General features: G+C 34.3%; 1 long non-coding RNA gene across 1 annotated transcript in view; it reads right to left on the minus strand.

The window, feature by feature from the left end:
• The window catches only part of LOC136856478 (uncharacterized), a 138,607-nt gene that overhangs the window by 67,513 nt on the left and 58,266 nt on the right, over nt 1-12,828 (minus strand). The window contains exon 2 of the long non-coding RNA XR_010858354.1: nt 9,349-9,397. This is a non-coding gene — a long non-coding RNA (uncharacterized lncRNA). The remainder of the gene's footprint in view (nt 1-9,348; nt 9,398-12,828) is intronic.

The following is a 12,828-nucleotide window of genomic DNA, read 5'->3' on the forward strand; positions in this document are numbered from 1 at the left end:
GTAGGGTAAGACCATTTACACCTGAGACAAGGAAAGGGATATGTGCACTGTTTCTTATTAAACAGTCCTGTGAGCAGTTAGAAAATAAAAGGAAAAAGTTCTATGATTATACGTGGACCTAGAAAAGGCTTGTGCTATAATCCATAGAAGCAATGTTTAGGGTGTTAACTATGAATGATGTACGTGATAACTAGTTGAAAGCAATTAAAAGTTTATAGGAAGGAAGTAAAACATGTTAGATTAAGCAGACGGGTCAGTAGCTTGTAGATATTAAAGTGATTCTAGGACTAATTTATGTGATGTCTCCATGGGTATTCAATATCTTTATGGGTAGAGTGATGACAGAAGTCAGAGAAAGGGAATAGATGTTGGTGCAAAGATGTGGAAGAAGAAAATGAGTCGTCAGTGAAGTATTTAAAGCTTGATGTTTGCAGTCGATACTGTACTGATTAGAGTTAGTGAGAAAAAGCTGCAAATGGCAGTAAAAGCGTTTAAAGGTGTTGAAGAGGAAGCTGAGAGTAAATGTGACCAAGAGTAAGGTTGTGAGGGCAAATGGAAAACAGGAAAACGAAGCAGCGAGTGTTGATAATGAACGCGGTATAAAAAAAAAGTGACTGATTCTTATAAGCATTTTTGGGTAAATATGGAACACGGAAGATAGCGTGATAGGTGCAAAAGATTGGGAAGAGATTTGGAGTGTCTATGGAACCCAAAGTAGCAGTAAATGAAGGAATTGTTTAGCCAAATTTCCTTCGTGGCAGCGAAGTGTAAATGTTGAATGAGAATGAAGGGGAAAAAATCGAAGCTGTTGACATGAAATTTTTGCGTAAAAAATGTGGCGTAAGAAGAATTGAAAGGTGAGTAATGAGGATACATAACTGGATGTGGTAAAAAAAAAAAAAAAGTTCATGTCGGTGAAAGAATTGATCAGAGAATTTTGAGATGGTTCGGTGATGTGGAAAGAACGGAGAATGATAATTTGGTAAAAGAGTGTCTGTCGTTGTGTTGCTGATGGGACTTTTGTATAGGTACACGGAGCAGATAACGTTGCGAAAGCTGTTTTCTTGGCAGGTTTCTCCTCCTAGATTCATCAGATAAATTTAACATGGATGGGCCAGTGATCATTGTTTATTTTTCCATCTGTAGCAACGTCCTCTTTGGGAAATTTACTTAAATGTCGAGGATATGGATACAGGGTTCACATATAACCGATATTCTTTTAAAATAATTGTATTGTAAAGTTAATGTTGATAATTTTTGGGAGAAATATAGAAAGACAACTACATTGATGTCTCTCTCTCTCTCTCTCTCTCTCTCTCTCTCTCTCTCTCTCTCTCTCTCTCTCTCTCTCTCTCTCTCAGGAAACAAAATCGTGAATCAGCTTTTAAAAGTTTTTGATGTGAATTAAAGATTACTTTTCTTCGTGAATAAGAAGATTTGAAACTAAACTCTCTCTCTCTCTCTCTCTCTCTCTCTCTCTCTCTCTCTCTCTCTCTCTCTCAAAACATTGCAACATAAAAAGCCGGCCATTTACTTCCAGGTGGTTACCTGGTAATTGCTCTAGGTGACAACAGGTGGACTCCATAAGCTGTAGACGTGATATTCTCTCTCTCTCTCTCTCTCTCTCTCTCCCCTTTTTTTGAATTTCCTTCCCAGGATGGGCTCTTAATTCCTGTTTGGGCTTTTGTTTGTTTCTTATTAGTTTTTTTATGTTTAGTTGATTCGATCAGTCCATTTAATTAGGTTGTTATTCGTGGCGTTGTTATTGCTCTGCGGTTGCACAGATGTTGAGGAAGTTGACGAACTTGTTGATGTTATTGTTTATTTGGTTTTGTTGATGTTCTTTTGCTTTTTCCTCTTTTTTTGTTGTTGTTCTTATCATTGTTACTAGAGTTGTTGTTACTGTTGTTCTTGTTGATGATTACACTATTTCAGTTTTTCCAGCACACTACACTAAAACATTCATATCTGTTGTACAATAGAAAGGCCATCACTGCTTTTTTTTTTTTTTGTTTTTTGTTACAGAGAATGTAGTGTAACTTCCTGGTGGACTGTAGATTTTAATCTATCATTTGTACTTCTTTACTTTTATGCTCAACATAGTTTACCTGTTTTTCCTTTACAAAATGTTGTATTTGATCACTTCTTTGAAGTATTCATGTCAATGATAAAAAAAGTGATTTCTATTTTGTCCGTGCACTGGTTTCTCTCAGCATTGTTCCCCTTCACTTGAAACAAATCCCCTGCCACTGTCAATGCTAGCCTCTCACTCACGACCAATTAGGCGCCGTAAGTTGCGAGGAAACGGTTTAGGCCCTAACTGACTGCCCTGCGGCATTTCCATACGGCACTCTTTCTGTTGCTTTCAAAGGACTGTTTCCTGGTTACATCCGCTTATTCCCTCGCTGTTCTAGTTTGTTTTTTTTTATTTTGTTTTTTTTTATTTTTTGTTGTACGGTTAATTATGATTATTATTACTCATATAGAAAAAGAGAAGATAATAGGAAAATCATGAAGGCCTTTAGTAGTATTTTTAAGATGTGGATATTAATGTGGATTTCTTTTCCCCATTTACTGTTCTCGTTATTATTATTATTTTTGTCAGTGTTCGCGATTTTGTGCAGAACACACCCGAAAGGACGTGAAGTATGTATGTACATATGGTCTGTTATATTTATTATCCACAATGTGCTCACATTCATTTGCAATAAGCGAGAAATACCATTAACTGCTGAGCAATTTGCTAGAGAGAAAATGCCTCTATGCAAGAAGAGGGGGGAAAAAGAGAGAGAAGTATATTATCATGCAAAATGCACACAGAATATCCAAGAGCAAGTAATTTCAAAGCCCAGACATATCCGCAATTATGCGACAGCTGTTAATCTCGAACACATTTGGGATTTAATTTAGTGTTTAAATCGGCTAATCCTTGGCTCATTTGGTCTCTTGCTTTTATGTACTCCTTTTTTTTTTTCTTTTTTTTTTGGAGGCTGGCTGGACTGGTTATCTCCCAGTAAGATTTTATTGATGTAAATAATAATAATAATAATAATAATAATAATAATAATAATAATAATAATAATAATAATAATAATAATACAAAAAATTCCTCTTCGTTCGATCGAAGATTCATGGAAAGACTAAAGTACTTTTCTGACTGTTCACAAGAGGCATGTTATTGCCCTTTTTATCTGCATACTGCTCGAAAAAAAAGTGATAGCTATACATCTCAAGGAAAGAGGTCATTCTTCCGGTTACGGGCATTTTTCCCCCCACCTAGGGTTCACATCCTACCACTAGTTGTTCCTTTGCCTTGGAACACAGTAACTTTGTACCCCAAGTAGTACCTCCTACCCCAGGTAGTACCTCCTACTATCATTGCAGGAATTAAGTCTACGGGCCACTTTTGCAATGTAATTGTTTGATCGGGGATTAAAAGTTAAGAGTTCTCTGCAGACACAAAGACGTCTATATATATATATATATATATATATATATATATATATATATATATATCTGTCTGTATATATATATATATATATATTATATTTATATTTATATATATGTATATATATTTATATTTATATGTATACATATGTATAAAATATATAAAATATAGTTTTATATATATAATATATTTATTATATATATATATATATATATATATATATATATATATATATATATATATATATATATATATATATATATATATATATATATATGTTGTGTGCATGTTTGAGTGGGTATGCATGTATGCACGTTTGATAGTGTTTTATTTTGGCCCTGTTAATATTCGTCACGGTGAAGTTGTAGAGCACCTAATGATAAGGAAAGCATATAGGAAGGAACGTTACAGCTCGTGACATAAGTGTGGGAAGAGAAACCGAGAGCGGCGCTTTTGCTATCATAATCTCGGCTGTGCATCACCCTCCGCGTCCTTTGACCTCACCTTCCTCGTAGGCGCCCCTTGAGGGTGGGTGAGGGAGGAGGAAAAATAAGCTTAAGAGCAACACCGACATTTTATAAATGCTGAAAATTTCTAGCTTACGATATTATATATTATTAAAAATTTATTCCGTCTATATGATTGACTTTGTCCTTACAAGATATCATATATTGCAATGAAACTGGTTTCCTATCCTGTTTTACCTTTAAAAAATAAATTTAGTTAGTATCCATGTTTTTAAATGATAGACTAATATCATCTTCCCTTTCTCTTAAATTTGTACAAAAATGCACTATATACAAAGTACATTAAACCACCGAAAACATGAAGGACTCAAATTGCGCCCTTTCAACATCTTAAAAGCTCGTTATTTATTCCGCTGGAAATAATGTATTCCAGGCATCTCGTGGTCTCCTCCAAAACTCTTGTAATCCAGCGATCTGGAACGGAGAAGAGGCGTAGGAGAAAGTCTCCGGCGAGCTTCGTCATACAAATTGGTCTGTATACGCGCCCATTCTGGAAGCTGATTAACGATGACTTGACGGCATGGGAACCCTTGGAAAAGAGGGAGAATTGTTCGCTTCTTCAGGGAAAGTTTCCCGTTTTGCTGATCAGGACCGGATGGCGTACTGCAAGTGAGCCCCTGCTCTGGCATACCCGGTTATATTTAACCCTGCTTGTTGACTTCGTCAAAGAAAGACTCATCAGTCGCTTGGTTATCGTATTGCGCACTATTGTATTTGGATGCTAGTGGATGGTTATGTGGTAGTGTTATTGCCCGACATCAGTTTTTATATTTCTGTTGGAAACCAAGACATGTTCATTTTCAAGGTTGTCATGTCTGAGAATACTTACCGATGTAGCCCCTCCATAAAATATTAAAAAAATTGGCTCTAATTTTATTTTTTAGGTCCAAAATAATAAAAGCATTTTGTAATGCTAATTTTCACTCTTAAAACATCGGAATTTCCTTCCGCTCCTTCGGCTGTACCTCCATGAACCCTTTACTATTTTGCATACACTTGGTACGGTCTTAAAGCCCGAGAGGTCACTTTATGACCCTTGTTGTTTCCCAGGTGTGTCGTCGCCCGGTGCTTCAGGGAATGTTTATCCCCTATAACATTACGGTTTCGGTGTCAGGGAAAAGATCACGCGTTGTTGGGAGTCAGGTCAATTTTGGGAAATACCAGTCAAAAGGTCATTTAATTATTTTAAAGAATAAAGCTTTTTGAGAAAGCTATTATGGAAATTTACAGTGGAAAATTTTTCTTTGATTTGATTCTGTTTTCGAAGAATTTTCCAGCAATTTTCTGAAGTCGCTACCTTTTAGGTAACAGAAAGGATGTATGACAATAATGAACTTTTGATAACACATTTCAGTCTAACTAGAAGCTATGCATTTTGCAGTTCACTTATACATACTGTCTGTCTTATCTATCTATACATACACAAATATATGTATATATATATTAATATGTATATATATTATTCATATATATACATTTTATATACATATATATGTATATATAGATAGATAGATAGATAGATAGATAGATAGATAGATAGATAGATATCAGTGCAGCACGAAGGAACGCGTGCTTGAGAATATCACAAAATCCATGTAAGAAGTTTTCACTCACCTTCTTCGTCGATTTTTTATATATATATATATATATATATATATAATATATATATATATATATATAAATATATGAATTTTTATCACATTCCCGTGACATTTTATATGCAAACATTAAAGTGACTCGAACACCCGATAGTATCCTCCAACGGCTTTCAGTTGACATTCAAGACCATTAGGCTGTCATGGTGGGGGTGGGTTGATGCTGACACTAAGTAAAAATCACCACACTCGACGGGTATATGTACGACAGAGTCGTCATTAACTTACACCTCTCTTGATAACCAATACATATATATATATATATATATATATATATATATATATATATATATATATATATATATATATATATATATATATATATATATATATATATATATATATATATATATATATATATATATATATATATATGTATGGTATATATATATATATATATGTGGGTATGCATACAATAATATGAGAAGTCAAAGAAAGGACAATGAATGTTTATGAAATAATGGGATAGGAAAATGGGCCTTGATTGGGACATAGAATGGCCGGGACAGGATAGCGAAGAGAAACTCCTGAAACTAGCGAAAGAATTTGAAAGTTTTTGCAAAAACAGAAATTGAAAGTAAATGTAAAGAAGAGCATGGGTATGAGGGTAGTTGAAAACCAGGAAGACTGATCAGTGAATAATGGATGTTAGAAGAATGGAGGTGGATGAACATGGAAGTTTTTGAAAGGCTGCGCAGGTGAACAGGGTATTTTGAGATGTTTTGATAGTGATTATAAAGAATAGAGAATGGTACGTTGATTAAAAGAGTGTATAATCAGAAAGTGTTCAGAGGAAGGAGGAGAGTCAGACTTATAAAGTGCAAGGGTCATCGACGAGCTGCTTGAGCATTTTATGTAAGTGTGTAAAGCAGCTGATTATAGGGAAGTTTTTCTCACAAGTTCATCCACAATTCAGCAGTTAAAGTATGAATGTAGAGGCTACCACATTCATACTTTAACTGCTGAATTGTGGATGAATTCCCTTTGAGGAAAAATTCCCTAATATCAGCTGCTTTGCACACCTACACAAAATGCTCAAGCAGCTCGTCGAAGACCCTTGCATACTTCCTCCATTCCATTAATTCAGCACTTTATAAGTGTCACTCTCCTCCTTCCTCTGAACACTTTCTAATTATACACTCTTTTCATCAACGCACTATTCTCTATTCTTTATAATTATTATCGAAACATGTCAAATACCCTAAAACATCTGTTCACCTGCGCAGCCTTTCTAAAACTTCCACGTTCTGAGGTACCCGTTTTTTCTTGTCTAACCATCGTCCGTTATATTTACTTTTATATGGAATATAATAATCATATACATGTATATAAAGACGCACACATAAATGTGTATATTTATATATATATATATATATATATATATATATATATATATATATATATATATATATATATATACATACATATATATATACATATATATATATATATATATATATATATATATATATATATATATATATATATACATATACATATATACACAGTATATATATATACATTTATGTGTGTGCGTCTTTTTATAGATGTATATGATTATTGTATTGCATATAGATGAGTACTTTTTATGTCTTCGGAATAGCCTTTTCCACAGCTCTTCATGTGCGCTAGATATGGAATTAATTGTTTTTCTTCATTTTAAACTGTTAAGCGACGGAAAACAAACAGTTAAAGGGACTGAAGTATGAAGTTCAGAGATTACTCTTTCAAATTTATAGGAGATTGTGTAAGAAACCGCAGTGACTGAAAAACTTTGATACGTCAGGATGCTGTGATTAATGTTTCCTTGAACAATTCCTCATCATTCACGCAGTATCTCTCTCCGTCATGCTGGGATAATGTTTAAGTATTTCAGTTAATAAACATCTTTTAATCGTCCCTGGGTGCAAGGTGGCCATTACCTACGCAGCGGAGATCTCATGATGTCAAGGAGCGAGGAAAGGAACTTTCACTCGTTTGAAAGCGGAAGGAATCATTTTAAGTTTTAATAGTCATATGATAGCCATCTACTGTGAGATTTATTCTCTCTCTCTCTCTCTCTCTCTCTCTCTCTTTATTTGATTAAAAATATTATTAGACTTAACAAATTTTATTTCAGAACATTAATTACACAATGGTAATTTTTATGTAATTTATCACTGACATGGTATTGTTTTTAAAGATAAGATCTACAGAAACTGTATTAGAATATATATATATATATATATATATATATATATATATATATATATATATATATATATATATATATATATATAAAAACTGAATCACGAAAATATAGGGACGTGATGAATCTATAAATAAAGACAAAATCCACAGAAGTCTATTGTGTATATATGATTATATATATATATATATATATATATATATATATATATATATATATATATATATATATATATATATATATATATATATATATATATATATATATATATATATATATATATATATGAACCCCATCAGCCAATCACTTACACAATATCAGCCGCTCCATACACCTTTGTTAAACACACAAACACACATACATATAAAGGTGTGTCTGTGTAGGGGCGGTCGACGTCCTGCTGATGTTTTTTAACAAAGGTGTATGGAGCCGCTGATTTGTGTAAGTGATTCGTTGATGGGGTTCACTGCTAATTCATCAATTGAATGGTCATTGTTGTAGTGATCACACTGACCATTCAATTGGTGATTTCAAATTATCTCGTTTATCTCCGTAGCCTCACCCAATTTGGGGTAACGGCTCATTGGGGAAAATATTGATAACCGTCCCATTCCAATGAAAAAGGGATTGATCATATTGATATAATATCATTTTTTTCTAATGCCGTTAAAACTTGTTGAAAAAATCAATTGGGAGAAATACGTTAGCTTTTAAATGTTACTGTGAATAACGCCCCCTGCCCTCTCCTCTCCTCCTCTCCCCCCACTCCCAAACACAGAATTCTTCGTTGTGACACAATCACTCATTTCCTCCTTAAGTATACAAAAATGGCGTCACCCACATACCCGTTTTCTAGATTTAGATTAGCCGAGGGTAATTTGTTATTAAGCATAAATTAGGGGCGTTGATGACAGCAATTTGAGATATCAGTGCATTTCAAAAATGAATTTTTGATTGAGATAACGTTGCGGAAATTGTTATTTTTCTGCGGATGATTATATTTCGATTAACGGTTCGCGGTGACACCGTCTTAATTTTAAGCCTTTCCGCTGTTGGTATTATTATTATTATTATTATTATTATTATTATTATTATTATTATCGAAGGCAGACTTCCACAGAACTCATTGCCCGTATGGGACTTTAATCTGTGATTTTGTTTCTAATCTCGTTTGATTTTTTCCGTTAAAATGGATTACATGTGATATTTCGACACGAATATTAAGCGTTATACTTCCTTGATAAATATTTAATTGAAAGGAACAGGTTAATTGCTGATACGTTAGAATTACTTTGTTTAATATAAGAATAGTTCGAATTAAAATTTTCTTCATCTTCTTAATATAAACATATATATATATATATATATATATATATATATATATATATATATATATATATATATATATATAGAGAGAGAGAGAGAGAGAGAGAGAGAGAGAGAGAGAGAGAGAGAGAGGTTAATTGTTTTAGACATTAGCTCTGAATCAAGTTTATGAAATGAAAACTACATAGGGATACAATCTCTTACCTGATGCTTGGCTCACCCTTAACGATGTTCTTGAGGTTTGTTGTTTGACCTGCAAATATAAATTATACAGAATTAGTTTCTCTCTCTCTCTCTCTCTCTCTCTCTCTCTCTCTCTCTCTCTCTCTCTCTCTCTCTCTCTCCATATATATATATATATATATATATATATATATATATATATATATATATATATATATATATATGTGTATGTGTGTGTGTGTGTGTGTGTGTGTGTGTGTGTGTGTGTACATTTTCTCACTCGAGAATGCGGAAACTATATAGTTCCTATCATTGCGTGGAAACTAGTTTGTCAAACTGAGAAACAATACACCCCCTGTGGTATTGTCTCCTTTCTCTATCTCTCTTTCTCTGTGATATATCACCTGGATCACCTGAAGCAAGAAGTCATTACTGCGAGAACATAAAAAAAAAATCTTTCGGTGGAAAGAATCGGAGCAATTAGGCTTCGAGAGAGAAAGCTTTATTGCATTGCGTAATTTTTATTTGTTTCGGGGTGTGTAGGGGGCCAGGGGAAGAGCAAAACCTTAGCATTTGACACTTGACACCGACAATTACAAACTGAGGCAACCTGAAAGTGAGTGGGACCTGAAAGATGATCATTAATTTTGATTGTCAAGTTACTGCCAGTGAACTTTAAATGTAAATAATTAATTTGAGGGTTTTGATAATGATGATGATGCTTTTCCGGAGATTGAAAACAGGCAGCTTGAAGGTGATCTAGGCTTTAATGAAGATGACTGTAGAACATCTTGAAAGATGGTTCTTGGAGTGGAAATGAATGCAGCTTGAAGGCTATTCAGGTCTTCAAATGACGACTAATACGAGGTAGCTTGAAGTGAATAAGATGTAATGAAGATAACAGTGCTATTTCATATTCACTACCAAGTCATGGTGATGATCATGAATAGTATATTGGTTCTGTGATATCTGAGTGATGATGATGATGATATTAATGATATTTAGATTAATGGCGGACAAAATAGCAAATGGGAAAGATACACACACACACACACACACACACACACTCCATAAAAGTAATAATAATGGTGAGAAGTATATAAGAGAGTAAGAAAAGGACAAGACTGAAGAAGAAATAAGAAGATAGAAAACGGGAAGTGGAATTTATAATCAAGTGTTTTAACACAAAAACATAAATACATGTAAATATAGTTATTAACGCAATTATAAGAGAAAATGAAATCCTGAAATAATGAAACAATGGAAGTCATGACCGTAATGTGTTCGTCAGAGGGTACTTGGTAATGTTAAGACGGACGTTATTAAAAGGTAATTCATTTATAAACTATGTAATTTAGTTATTACTTTGGTGGTACAGTACTGAATTCACACAGGTGTCGAGTTGTTTGTGCTTATACGATTTGTTACAGTGAGCCTCACAGATGCTGTCAGAATTAGTAAAGATTCTCTAGCACATGAAAGGCATCTTATTGACAAGTTCAAACTCAACGGTAAAAGTTGATACTCGGAAGGTGACGCTTGATGCCGAGGGCTTCGCAGGTCTCATTTTGAGGGGTGGAGTTCAGCCCTTAAGACTTCCAAGCATTATTGCTCGTCATCTTCGTTTACCGTTAGGGCATCTCGAGACTAAAGTTTTCCACTGCACCCTTGCGTGGTTAGAGATGGTAGGTGAGAATTAAAGATGCCCGTTCGAGTTAGTCAGCAGTTCCTGAAAGTGCGAACAGTCAGAGTTTTGGCATACACAGCCGCGGACTTCCCTTGCTCTTTATCATTCTTCAACGAATAAAAGACTTGAATATAATTTCATCGCAAACCGAACACATAAGCTTACTCGTTTTAAGATGGAAAAACGTTTCAGCTGCTTTTACATTCCGTTATTCGTGTATGTAATAACTTCTTCTAAACTTATACAGTATTAATCTTTAAATTAAGTATAATTTGATCCGTTATTCAATAATAGCTACTTTTAACACTTGGCTCAGAGAATAGAGGGATTTGGAAGCCTTCTTCGCCCCCCCCCTCCCCTGGAGCATGAAAGAAACAAAGAGTCAGGTCAAGGAGATGACAAGATGGAGCTAGGAGCTGCTGCAGTGTCAAAGGAAGTTGTAGAAATTATGAAAATAATATCTTGGATTAAATTGGTCTGTTAGGGAACATTAAATATCATGCCTGTGGTGATGGGGGAGACAGAAAATGTACCTCTTGATTCCCAAATAAGCTTTTAGAGTTTTTTGGTACGAGGGGAAGGCGTGGAGGAAGAGATTGAGAACTGACTTCATGCTTTCCCAGTTCTTGTGAATCAGGTCTTTTCCAAGCTTATGTTTTGTTGGGCGGATATGAATGCAGCAGTTCTTTCTCTCAATGTTCTCATTTTTTGTTAATTATAAGCATAATGCGAATATGTTACAGTAACATCTTATTTGATTTTTGCTTATAATAAAAGATTACCTCTCACTTCTGTGTTGAAATCAATACTCAAAGATGTATATTGCATTTTCATTGGTACAACTGCTGCTTATGAATAAACTTGGAAGAATATTCTGAGAAGGAAGTTTCCCCTCTGGAAGGTCCAAAAACATTTTTTCAGTCGCTTTCAGTCTTCGTATGCGTTCAGGTACAAAGACCAAAACTTACTTGGGAATTATATTTCTCTTTCAAGTTTTGATAACATGTTGATGAATGCATATTTAGCTATCAGAATTCCTCAGTCTCATTAGAGTGTAATGGAAGAACATTCTTTTGAAGCGTATGTGGTCTCTAAAAGCTAGTCAAGTTGGAAATCTGGCACTCAGTCCGAAATCTAAAAAAAAAAAAAAAAAAAGTTTTTAATAATTTTATGGGGTCTTCGTATATTTCTGAGTTAAGGTTTTTCCTAAGAACAAAACAGATATTGGCTTTTGAACTTTTTTTTTCAGCAATTTGTTGATCTTTGCATTTTTATTCTTAGTAATCAGACAGTTCACGTTACAACAGTCCCTTTTTGTTTTGGCATCAAATTGCCCCCTTATTTCTTCCAGTTGCCTTTTTATGCAGAAGGAGATAAAAACAAACCTCAGATGAACGAGCTGCCTTGACCCCATTGCTTTTTTCGACCTCTGTACCTGCTTAACCTCTAATTGCCCTTAAAATGGTCCGTATCTCCTTTACTTTACGGGTGAAAAAATTAACCTTGAAAAGGTGTTTTGATGTGTCTTCCTCCCCATTTTCACTCTCGTCCTCTTTTCCTCTTATTCATCGCATTCTTTTCCATTTTTCTAGTCTTCTCGTTTTCTTCCCTCTCCTCCATTCTCCTCTTCCTTCTTGCTTTTATTTTTCCCTCTAATTCTTCTCATTCTTTTAATGTACGTGTTCGTTTCCTTTTAATCTTCTTGTCCTCCTCCTCCTCCCCTTCCTCTTCCTTCTTTGTCCTCTTTATCTTTTCCTTCTTGTCTTTCTCTTCTTGATTACTAGGTATAGATTAACGGTTAGGGCTTCTTATAT

Source organism: Macrobrachium rosenbergii, chromosome 36 (assembly GCF_040412425.1).
Source record: "Macrobrachium rosenbergii isolate ZJJX-2024 chromosome 36, ASM4041242v1, whole genome shotgun sequence".
In the NCBI taxonomy this organism is placed as follows: Eukaryota; Metazoa; Arthropoda; class Malacostraca; order Decapoda; family Palaemonidae; genus Macrobrachium; species Macrobrachium rosenbergii.